Genomic DNA, 5492 nt, shown 5'->3' on the forward strand with positions numbered 1-5492 from the left:
TTTACAAAAGGACAATGACTCACTCATACTTTAATAAAGTAAAGTACAATAATTTACAAGAGGGCGATGACTCATACAAACTTTTATAAAAGTAAAGGACAATAATTTACAAGCAGACAATGACTCATTCAATCAGTGTCATAATCTGTACTTATGTCGGAGGTGATGTTTAATTATTCTAATTTTCTTTTCTTCTCCTCTCTAGCTGTATAGCACTTTAATTCTAGCTATTCAATTCTTTCTTCCAAGTCATCAGGTGGCTTGTCAGATGTATCTTCATAAATATCTTTCCAGGCTGGTGTGTCTTGTGCTGCTTGGCTGCAATACATTGGATACTCCTGTGAACATTTTTTTAGATCTGATATATTTATCTGATATTCTTTTAGAGCCTATTTCAACTGTTTTTGATAAGGTGTCGGTTGATCATTATCTATATCCCATGGTGCCAATGTACTTCCTAAAGGCCATGTTTATGAAGGGATAACTCTGTTAATTTGGCCCGGATACTTTTGCAACTCCTTGTAGTCATAAGGATTTAAACTTACGAGAAATAAGTTTTATGAATCCATGCACTAGGGAATGCTCCTAACTGTGCCGCAGGACCATTTTGCATGAAGTACTATGGTTTATAAAAGATTATTAAGATTCATTGGGCTTTTGTGTTTTTGAGAAATTCAAACATAATCATATCAGACCATTGTTCTAGAGGATAAAATCATTTGAAAAAGGTGGCTAAGTTTTTCATTTCTGGGCTAATTTCATCTTGGATAGCCATTGTCAGAAAATACTGGAGGTCATCAAAATAAAGAATTCTACTCCAATATGGAACAAGGACCATCTCTTAAAAGAAGAGTCCCTGTATCTTCAAGGACTGCTACTACAGAAGTTGAGTTGCTTGAGCTAATATTGGTGGACCAGATTGGTAATTGGGACTCGTTGAACAAACCTAAGTTACCATCAGATACTTTCAGTTCTGAAAAGTATATATCACGGACCGGTATCTCCCTGTTTGCAACCCAAACTGGGGTCTGTTCAGAGACCTGGCCGCCGTACCATATGCCTATGTAGTAGGTTAGAAGACTTACCTGGTGTGAAGAAGCCCAACACGAAGTTTTCACCCGATGAAACAATGGTCTGATTACCGGAGAGAGACTGATTTGCGGAGATGGTGTCTGCTCCTAAGGAGAGTTGGCTGTTGAAAGAAAACCAAATAAAGAGTGGTAGGGATAGTTTCAAACATGGATTATTATTCCTGTTGTCCAAGGCTGTAAGAGGATTCCTGGGAGGGGAAAAAACACAGATATTTCAAAGGACAAGGAAGAACAGGTCACGGATTGCTAGAGCAAAACATATCTAAGTAACAATTGCAATGGAATAGTTTTATTGTTGAATCTCAATCAAAGCTCGTTGAGAAGACAAGTATGGCTTTTCTTTTTTCCGCACAGAACATGGGCATTTTAGTTATTAAACCTTTTTCGATAAAAAGTGTTGCATGTAATAAAATACTTGGCTTACGGCATTGGCATTTTAGTTTTACAAATCACACAATGAGCAATTTCTAGCCGAACACCGGCTTTAGATGCGTAAACAAAATAGCGCAAAGGCAGCTTGGTCTCCATTAAAATGCAGGTGCAGCAACGCTCCGGAACTGGGGCTCTCACATAAAATAAACAAATTAAAAGCACAGTTGGAAGCCCAAATACCAAATCCAGGGAAATTAGCAAGGTGCAATGGCGCAACTTCAAGTTTATGGGCCTAGTGGAGAAACTCATGATATACGTTTTCTAGAAGCAGAACAATATTTAAAGAGAAATATTTTAAATTTTCTAGAATTTACATATTTTGAATTTTTTTTTCCAGATTTTCAATTTTTTCAAATATCTAGAATTTTTTAATTTTATTTTTCAATTTTTAAAATATAATATTAAAAATAAAAATGTCGATGTAGCGCATTCTAAATTTGTGGACTAAATTAGTTACCGGAATAGTAAGGAATAGTAAGGGCCAGTTCTTTATTGCTTTTGAAAAATATTTTTAAAAAGTGCTGTGAAAAAATACTTTTGAGAAATGTTTTTGAGAAGTGCTTTTGAAAAATTTAAGTATTTGATATTCTTGTCAAAAAGTACTTTTGAGAAATAAAATATCCATTTTAGACATGATATTATAAAGTAATAAATATGTATTTAAATAATGTTTAAATTAGTTAATATTATGATATTTTAGCAAAATTATAAAAATAATTTATTATAACTTGTTGTTAATATTTTAATATATAATATTAATTTTAAATATTTCTAAGTAATTAATATTACTTATTTATTAAATTTAATTAGAATACATAAACTATATTTAAATATAATAATTAAATATTTGTAATTAGATATAAATACAATTGTATTATTTTAAAATTATTTTTATTTTAATTAATACTTTTAACACATTTGTATTATTTTATTTTAAAATATATTTGAATATATAACTTATATTATATATTAACATAACATAGAAAATATAAACCTAACAAATTAAAATATTACATATATTTAGATTAAAGTTTTAAAAATGATAATATTTATATACCAAATATAAATACTAAAATTTTGGGAGAAAACAAGGTTAAAATGTAAATAGAAGCCAAAAGCACTTTTGGCAAATGAAGAAGTTAAAATTTTAACTTCTCTTTTAAGTTGAAATTTTATTGAAATGATGTCTATTCTTTATTACTTTTCAGGAAAAAACACTTCTACATGTAAAAGTTCATCTGAAAAGTAATAAAGAAAGCAGCCTAAGTAAAATACTAAGGCGTTACAAAATATTAAGTATAAATATTTGTATGAATCTTGTTTAAAACGTAGTGGGTTAGTTTAACTCATAAAAAAAAAAAGATTTATTTGAAATTTTTAATTTTATAAAAAAATATTTTAATTTTTTATTTATTTTTTTAACTCTATTTTTATTAAATTTGAAAGAAAAAAAAATAACTTTACTGCACGTGAGGAAAGTTAAAGAAAAATTGGGTGGCGCATTCGATATATAGTTCCCATTAGCGGCAGAGCTCACCCAAATTTCTGTGATTTTCAATTCCCAAACCCCAAAAAGGTCAACCAAAAACCTTTGTCTTCTGTTCTGATGAATCCACAACAACCCAGTCCATCGGAATCCGACCTTCAGGTTCCATCCCTCGCTTCCCTCCGAATCCAGCCCTCTTCCCCACGTTTCCCTTTCTCCACCCCCATCGCCGGTTCTCAGCGTCGCATCGCCATCGCCGTTGACTTAAGCGACGAGAGTGCTTATGCCGTCCGCTGGGCTGTCCAGAATTACCTTCGTCCGGGAGACGCCGTCGTCCTCCTCCACGTCCGTCCGACTTCCGTCCTTTACGGAGCCGATTGGGGCTCTATCAAACTCCAAATCACTCCCAACTCCACGAATAATCGCGAAAACGCCACCGCCATCAGTGGCGATCACTCCGACGAGGAGTCGCAGCAAAAACTCGAGAACGACTTCGACGTTTTCACGACAACCAAGGCGAATACGCTGGCCCAGCCGTTAGTGGATGCTCAGATTCCGTTTAAAATCCACATAGTAAAAGACCATGACATGAAGGAGAGATTGTGTTTGGAAGTGGAGAGATTAGGGCTGAGTGCAGTGATCATGGGGAGCAGAGGATTCGGAGCCTCTAGAAGAACCTGCAAGGGAAGGCTAGGAAGCGTTAGTGATTATTGCGTCCACCACTGCATTTGTCCTGTGGTAGTGGTCCGGTACCCTGATGAGGAAAATGGAAATGGTGGAGCCGAGAAGGTGACGAAGAAGAACATTGTTGAAGATGTGGAGCTGCAGCCGGTACCTGAAGAGGAACAGGAGTATCATGATGCGGAGGAGGGACACACAGGTTTGGGTTTTCGTATTTGTAATTGATTTTGTCTGTGTTTGATGGTTATCAACTGGTTCCATTTGTAATTGAGTTTTTATGGCTTTATGAACATGATGAAATGCTTGGTAGAAGTTCCAAATACTATAGTTTATGACTTGTGAGAAGTAACAAGTAGCAGCCTGAATTGAGGTTTTGCTTAGTTGTTAGGGTATTGGCTGGGAAAGATAATGAAAATAATGAAGATTATGAAACCATTGGAGGGATAGCACTGGTACATGATATTTTAGCCTAGAAATCATGATTATAGACATTTGGAATTAACCTGATGAAATGGCCTATGGACTTGGAGATGCGGAATTTAGTGCATAACACATAATACTTTAGGCCTTACATGTTGTGTTTGGTGTTACCATTGTTTCTAGAGCCGCAGAAACATGCAAGGCCTTAGTATTATTTGTTTTTTTGTAATCTTTAAGTTAAACAATTATGTATATTACTATAAAAATTACTTCTCATTGCTTCATATTTCTTGTTATCAGATGCTTAATATGACTTGGAGCACTGACGAGTGCCTACTGATTCAGGTAATTAATATGACTCCAAGCTTTAATCTGTTTGAGACCCATTTCTGAATTCTTTCTTTCCCTTCACACCTATGAATTGCCTTTTAATAGTAGCAGAGAACAAACGCTTTGTTCTTAATGTAAAACCCATATTGATAATGTGCCATTTAATGCATTATTAGTTTTCAGACTTATAGTTTGGCTTTACATATGTTTATATCTAGTGAACTCCTTTGCTAATTAAGTGTCAACTTTTATTTTGAATTACCGGATGAGGTGATTGATTACTGATATGGCTCCTGCAATGATATTGCAGCAAAGGGTGAAAGGCAATCCAAAATGTGAAGACTTTGTGGTGTCAAAGAAGAGTGAGAATCTTGTGTGGTGACGAACATGTATGCTTTGTATAGGGCTCTTGGGTTTCTCTTGTGTGCTTCCTGCTAATTGTGTTTCGACAATTAACTCTTCAATGTATATGTATATGGTTTGCCGTACTGGATTTCTTTGCTCAGGCATGTTAATAATACCGTAGGAATACCAGATATTTGTACTACAAAACTGCACCCTTTTTCAGGTGTTGCACTTGTTTGGTATCATCATGGTCGAGTGAGCGGTCATCTATCTTTGGATGGGACCAGGGTCGGCAGCTTCTGCAGCCTGGTCATTTGGTTCAATGACCATGGCTAACCATACCTTATTGATGCCTGATTTGGTTGAATTGTTGGACTAGTGTAGAACCGAACCTGGCTGAGAACATGTTCATGATATGAAATGTGACGATGTAGAGATGTTCATGGGCCGGGCCGGGTTTGGGCTGTACCTAGAAAAAAATTCAGCCCGCATCTTAGGCCTAGGCCCAGCCCGGCCTGAAATATGGGCTTAAAATTTTATCCAGGCCTGGCCCGGGAAAAAATTTCTAAGCTTGAGTCAGGCCCGGCTCGACCCATTTTTTTAATAAAAAAAATTATTTTAAAAATACAAAATAAAAAAGTATTTTAAAAATATTTTAAAATTAAAAAAATTAAAATATGTATATTTATTATATATTCGGGCCGAGT

At 35.1% G+C, this 5492-nt stretch overlaps 1 long non-coding RNA gene and 1 other non-coding gene across 2 annotated transcripts; one reads left to right on the forward strand and one right to left on the reverse strand.

The window, feature by feature from the left end:
* LOC128039859 (uncharacterized) lies at window positions 1–1701 on the reverse strand. The gene is made up of 2 exons (XR_008194583.1): window positions 1086–1701; window positions 1–318 (listed from the first exon to the last, which is right to left on the reverse strand). It is a non-coding gene; the product is annotated as an uncharacterized LOC128039859 (long non-coding RNA).
* Window positions 1702–3046: 1345 nt separating this feature from the next.
* LOC105794926 (universal stress protein PHOS32) lies at window positions 3047–4992 on the forward strand. The gene is made up of 2 exons (XR_008194584.1): window positions 3047–3889; window positions 4751–4992. It is a non-coding gene; the product is annotated as a universal stress protein PHOS32 (transcript).
* The last annotated feature ends 500 nt before the right edge of the window (window positions 4993–5492 follow it).

The sequence above is a fragment of the Gossypium raimondii genome, chromosome 3, assembly GCF_025698545.1.
Source record: "Gossypium raimondii isolate GPD5lz chromosome 3, ASM2569854v1, whole genome shotgun sequence".
In the NCBI taxonomy this organism is placed as follows: domain Eukaryota; kingdom Viridiplantae; phylum Streptophyta; class Magnoliopsida; order Malvales; family Malvaceae; genus Gossypium; species Gossypium raimondii.